At 44.1% G+C, this 6,504-nt stretch overlaps 1 long non-coding RNA gene across 1 annotated transcript; it reads right to left on the bottom strand.

The window, feature by feature from the left end:
* Positions 1–831: 831 nt before the first annotated feature.
* On the bottom strand, positions 832–4,335 carry LOC107970075 (uncharacterized). The gene is made up of 4 exons (XR_010154150.1): positions 4,061–4,335; positions 3,562–3,680; positions 1,725–3,108; positions 832–1,186 (listed from the first exon to the last, which is right to left on the bottom strand). It is a non-coding gene; the product is annotated as an uncharacterized LOC107970075 (long non-coding RNA).
* Positions 4,336–6,504: the final 2,169 nt, after the last annotated feature.

Here is a 6,504-nt window from a genome sequence, read left to right as displayed (position 1 = left end):
AGACCCCTGTCTCTATAAAAAAAGAAAAAAATTTAGCCAGGCCTGGTAGCACATGCCTGTAGTCCCAGCTAGTCCAGAGGGTGAGGTGGGAGGATTGCTTGAGCCCTGGAGGTTGAGGCTCTCTATAGTGAGCTGTTATGGAGTCACTGCTCTCTAGCCTGGGAGACAGAGTGAGATCCCATTTCAAAAGAAAAAGAAGGTGTTTTACAGAGGTTCCTCACTTTCTTTTAGAGAAACACTGACATTTCAGAAGTTGTTCAGAAAACATTTCAGGGAGGAGACACAGGAAACGCCCAGGTATACTGTAAGAGAGGCTTCCCACTGACACTTACATGGCACTACGTGACCAGGCTCTGTGGTCTGATTCCATGTCCAGCAAGGCTGGATGCTGACTCATCCCTGCCATGGATGTATACCTTGAAGAGATGCCATCAGAAATCTGGCCACCTTTTTTAAAGGAGATACCACTTGGCTTGGATTATAACCCACAGAACAGGCTTCAGGGCTAGTGCCCTCAAAGCCAGTCTCTCAGAGCCCCAAGGTGCTCCTCCATCCCCAGCGCCCCTCCCATCTGCTCCCACTTAGCACCTCAGTTGCCTCTGCCAACTGTCCATGCCTTCTTCAAATGTTCTCCGTCCTTGGCATCTACACCCTGGTACCCGTCTTGGTGCCTCTGTGAACACAGACACAGCTGAACAGCATCATGTTCATGCCCTAGGCTCCCCTTGATGCCAGACTCCCGGAATCCATCTCTGCCTCTCTAATCAGAGAGGCTCTCTCCTGCCTCTGCTTAGCCTTCTCCTCATCCTCAGGTGACACCAGCCCCCTTACCTTCCATTGTCTGCATGTCTGCTCTCCCATTGATCACAACGGCCTTGAAGGTGCAAGCTCAATCTGCTTCTCACAGGCCCAGTGTGCTGGAGTAGAGTTAACCTATATGTGTTTGTGGATTCTCCATTTGCTTTTTTTGCCATATCTTATCATCTAACATCTTGTTTTCAAAACATGTTTTCAGCCAACATCTTTTCTTCTATTAGTACTGTCTTGCCCCCCCCAACCTCCCCATGTGAACTTGGATTTGCTTTTATGTTCTAATGAGGTGCAAATGAATCCATTTTATAGATTAAATTCCAGCTAATTTGACTTCTGGGTCAGTTTCAGCCATTCGGGGTGTTGACATGCCCTCCTGCAAAACAATGTTGGTTTGTACAAATCATAAAATGGACTTTCACTAGAAGGGGCCTGGGATAAAAAGAGTTATTCAAAGTTTCCACAAATCACACAGCCTCTGGTGCGGTCTTGCTTTGTTCATCACCCCCCACCCTATTACCGTGGAGAACTGAAAGTCCATAAACAGGGTGAGGCGTGGAGAACAGGCAATTTTGTTACTTTCCTGGAACAGCATCTTTTTTGGTGTATCATGGACTGCTTTGTGATACTTAAGCAGTTGTTCACGTTTCAGTTTGTGGGTAGATGAATTTATTGCATATTGCACAGATGAGAAAGAAAGTATTGTTAGGGGCATTTTCTCCCTAAAAGCTATGAGATCAATTGGCCCCTAGAATCCTGCAGGGGCTCCTAGGGTGCCTCCCTCACGACTCTCGGACAAGGAGAGCTTAGGGCTCCCCCGGGCTTAGGCGCTCAGGGGTTTTGGTGTGGACCCAACCCATGGTCAATAATCTGATTCTATGATACGCTAATTAAATGGAAGCACCAATGCCTACCTGGGCCAGAAATAACAAGGCTCAGCATTTTGCATCTTCGTGGTCATGAAAAAAGGGCAACGTCCCACAGTGATCGCAGTTTCCTGTTTCTTCACCCCGTCACTCTCCCGCTCCACTGATGCATGTTTACCTTCCTCTCCCATGATCATCTCCCACGGTCTCTGGGGTGGGGCAGTGTGAAACGGAGGGCTCTGGGGGGAATCAATTGCCAGCCCCTGGTTTCCAGCCTCTGTGAAACTCCTCAGCACCACCAGCACATGAACAAATGAACCTCCTTTACTATTCTCAGATGGACACGTGTTACCTGCAAGGCAGAGACCCTGCCATGCGAGCATACCAGCATTGTAGCTTGCCACAGGGGCCAGGAGATGTGTTGAAATGGACCTTCCTGATTTTGGGACTGCCATCTGAGATCATGCTTTACGTCCATAGCCATTGTCATTTTCAGAGAAACAGATATTATCCTGGCAAAAGGTTCTCAGTCACAGTTGGATGTAAATTTCCCCCAAACGTCCATATCCTTTGAATGATGGCACCACTAATGTTGACTTTAAAAAAAGAGGTTCCAAATGGAACGCTCCCAGATTAAAATATAGTATCTATATTTATTCACATGATAGTTTATCTCAAATAAAATCTCCAAGCTACATTTTAGGAAGCAGATTCAGTGGCAGGCCACAAAATTTATCTCTGGAGAGAAAGACATGAAAATACATATAAAAGTCGTTGCCATCAGCACAAAAGAGGGAGGGAATTTATAGAACTGCAGCCTTCATCAGATTTGAAATCTGGGCTCCTCCAGGCATCCTGAATGGCTCTTTTACCAGGAGGCTGTGTTTGATGGAAAGAAAAATGGACCCGAGTTAACGCTCCTTGAATATCCACTGTGATCACGTGTGCCAAGAGCTTGGCCCCACACGTCATCAACTGTGAGGTAATGCAGGAACAGTTAGGAAATTAAAGCATAAAAACCTGGAAGGAAAACCACAACACCACCTTTAGCTATGGCAGAAAGCGGCAGCAGTCACTGAATATTTGCTGTGTGTCGGGCTGTGTGCAAAACACGATTCCCATTTTTCAGAGAAGGAAGCTGAGGCACAGAGAGGTTGAGAAACTTGACTAAGGTCACACAGCTCATGGCAAACTCAGGGTGCAAATGCAGGGACTGGCTGCAGGGCCACAGCTCTTATCATTCTGCCCAGATGCCCAGCATATCTGCCACTGGTGGATAATACTCCCCTCCTCTCCTCTCACACTTGACAGCAGTTTGCATCTGCAAGACCCGGGTCTGGTGTCATCTCTCCTTCTGAAGTCCTTAATCTGTCCGCAAATCATCTTTTAAATGTTCTGTAACTCCTAAGACAGCGGGGAGCACGGCACTCTTCTGTAAAGAATTTGATGAAGAAATAAGGACTCTTTTCCCCCAAAAAGTGCACATACCAGCTGGCCTTGCAATCCTGTCTGCAGAACTACACAAACCCCCTAAAGCTAGTCTCTGAGCCGCCAGCTAATAACTACCTTAAAGGCCCCCTTTTGAGATCTTGCTCTTAAAGACACTAAGCATTGGTTGGTTTGATTTAGCTTGCTTTGTGCTAATTAATCTCAAATTACTCAGATCTACCATAGAGAAATTCTATTGATTGCTACTAGATTTGTTTTGTTTTCACCTTGATTCATATTCTAAACTGAATCAAGTTCTGTAGAAAAAACACCCATCAAATGCATCTCCTCAAGGAGTAGAATACCACTATTATAGCCTTAAGATTCCACCTACAATTTTTACCCCCCAGGAGCTTACTCAACTCAAGAAGGGAGCATTAACTAATTGGATAATTACCATGTTAATGAAGGAGGCTGGAATTCATGCAGCCAATAAGAGGCTTCATCTTGGCCCAAATTTCCCCCGGACCCAAGCTGGAGGCAGGATCCCTGGCACCTGCAGAGATCTCCTAAAATCTGAAGGAATGAGGTGCTTAATTCATCTCTTGATCTGTTGCTTAAATCGCCATCTGGAGAAATCACCCTCCTGGCTGTATTACATCCAAATTAAATATATTTGCTTATAAGCCCAGAAGATGAGAGCAATCTCAGTGCCATCCGCATTACAAAGGGAATAAGATATGTTGCAGGGTCTCTGCAGTTGTAGGAATGGCCATGTGAGTGCTAAATCACCTCTAATACACTACTAATAATTTAAGGAACACATTTCTGTTTGTCTTTTGTTCTAGCAGCTGATTTTTTTCCTCTCTTTTTAATCTATTTTTTTTTTCATCGTGGTGTGATCACTGCCTCTGAGCTAATTTTGTAGTGAGATGCTGCAGACTTGTGGCCTGTACCTGAATGGATGGGGAGGGAGAGGGAAGGAGGCTGCTGGCTTTTCTTAGGTGTTCTTGCTCACAGCCTGGACAGCAGAGATGGAGCTGAGCACCTCCAGGGCAGGCCTCCATCAGCTGGGGAAAAGCTTCCGAGTATCATAGCCCAAATTCAGCTCTACCTTTCCTAATCTTAAAGCAGGAATGAACGGCAGCTGGATTTCAGCTTTTCATCTCTCTGGTGCAAGTCCACAGAGCTACTTCAAAAGGCTGTGAGTGGAAGGGAGGCCTGTGAGTCCAGGGAAGCTTTAAAATATTTTAGACTTTGAATTGTGTGTTTTCACTTCTACACTGTGACTCAATAACCGTGCCCCCCGCCCCCCCACCACTCGCTGCCCGCCCCTTTCCACAAATGCCACCAATCAAGCCATTTCTTTCTCAAGGGGAACTGAGTGATTTGCAGGGTTTGGGGAAGGTTGCCTGTCCCTAAAGCATAATTCCGTCCCACTCTGGTAAGATTCATAACTAGCATGATTTGGGGGCTTATCCTAGTGGGAGACTTTGAGAAGGAAATCAACGTCTTCAAGGGGAAGCAGGTGGAAACACTTTGAGATAGATATCTCCCCAGTCAGGCTGGGCTGGGCAGGGGGAGGCAGAAACAGAAAACAGAATGAGTGTTCTGGGCATCCTGCAGTGTGGGGGTCTGTAGTGCCAGCACCAAAGGGGCAACTGAGCTCAGGGCAGAGACAGGGGAACAGCATCACGTATTATTGATCATGTTACTTTGAAAATTATTTTAGAAGTTAGTGTTGTTCTTTTTATGATTATTAGCAATATGGAAGGCACTTAAGGACAAAATGTATGCAGCAACTTTGAGCAGATATTTATTAAACCCCGCAACATACCAAGCAATGAACAGAATGAACAAGAATCCCTGCCTTTATGGAGCTTGCAATCTCATGGAGATAAGTAACAGCCACCACGTGGCACTGAGAACATGCCAGCCACTGTACTAAGCACATTTTACACATTAATTCATGAATCCTTCACATAACACTGTGAGCTAGACTTTGCTATTATCCTCGTTTGGCAAATGAGGAACCAACTGAGAGTAGTGAGGTTAAGCCTCTTGCCCCAACTCACCCAAGTGGTAGACCTGGGGCTTGAACCCAAGCCTCGTGACTGTGCTACACCATAACATTTTCTGATGTCACAATTGGCCAGATTTGCAAATTTGAATGCCATATACACCACCTTAAAACCTACTGGGATGTGGTATAAATAGAACCCACTCCCAACAATAGAAAATCACATGAGGGAAGTGGAGAGGGAGGGGCTACACAGACAGAACTTCAGAGTGGCAGTAACCATCTAGCTGTTCCGGTAAAATATGACCCAGGCAAAGATTGACACCTCTGAGCTCAAGTTTCCATATATTTTCTTCACGAAGAGAAAAGTCCCATTGCAGCCATTTGACAGCACCATTATGACATTCTATAGACAATAAATATGAAGATGCTTTGTAAACTGAACCAATGCAAATAATTAGTAGAATCTGAAACAGACTTACTTTTGCTTTCGTTTGTTTGAGCACACAAGTGCCGTATACATTCCACAAGCCTCACATTCACCCTGTGCTGACTCCTCACATTCATTTCCACAACTGGGGAACTAAGGTTCAGGGAGATAAACAACCTGCTCAGTGTTGGACAGTGGAAATTCTCCTATTGCCTCATTTTTATACATTTCCCAGATCGATGAGGAATACATACATTTAATATATACTTCACTAAAGTAGAAAACCTACTCTTTGTTGAGCCACTCTGTATACCAAGCATAGTGAAGTATCTTTGTGTATCTCATTTAATCCTTGCAACAGCTTTCTCAGGTAATTCTACTACTTTACCATTTGATTGATATAAAAAAGTGTAGTTTAAAGAGGATGAATGATCAATCAGTATAAGTCATCTCAGTCAGCAAGTAGTAAAAAGAGCCATCTAATCCTTACACATCTGACTCTAGAACTCTAGTCTTCCCCGCTGTATACATACCTTTCATGTGTGCTCAAAGGAAAGCAAGAGTACGTCTGTTTCAGATTCTACTAAGTCTTTGTGTTAGTTCCGTTTACAAAGCATTTTCATGTTTATTGTTTATAGAATGTCATAATGGCACTGTCAAATGGCTGCAATAGGACTTTTTCTTTGTAAACAAAATATATGGAAACTGGAGCTCAGAGGTGTAAATTCTTGCATGGGTCATATTTTGTATATTAATATAATATTTTTTGCATTAATGCCACATTGTAGGATTGGAAATAGGGTCATAGAACTAGGATTCTAATCAGATCTTTCTCTCTCCAAAGTCATCATTTGATACCACAATGGATTCAGACTTCTGAGCTGAAAGTTTTTGTTTTGTTTTCAACAGTCTAAAAATATTTTTCCCCTGTCTTCTGGTCTTCATTTTTT

The sequence above is a fragment of the Pan troglodytes genome, chromosome 21, assembly GCF_028858775.2.
Source record: "Pan troglodytes isolate AG18354 chromosome 21, NHGRI_mPanTro3-v2.0_pri, whole genome shotgun sequence".
In the NCBI taxonomy this organism is placed as follows: Eukaryota; Metazoa; Chordata; class Mammalia; order Primates; family Hominidae; genus Pan; species Pan troglodytes.
Note: the sequence above shows the minus strand (reverse complement) of the source record. Positions and strands in the feature narration are given on the sequence as shown.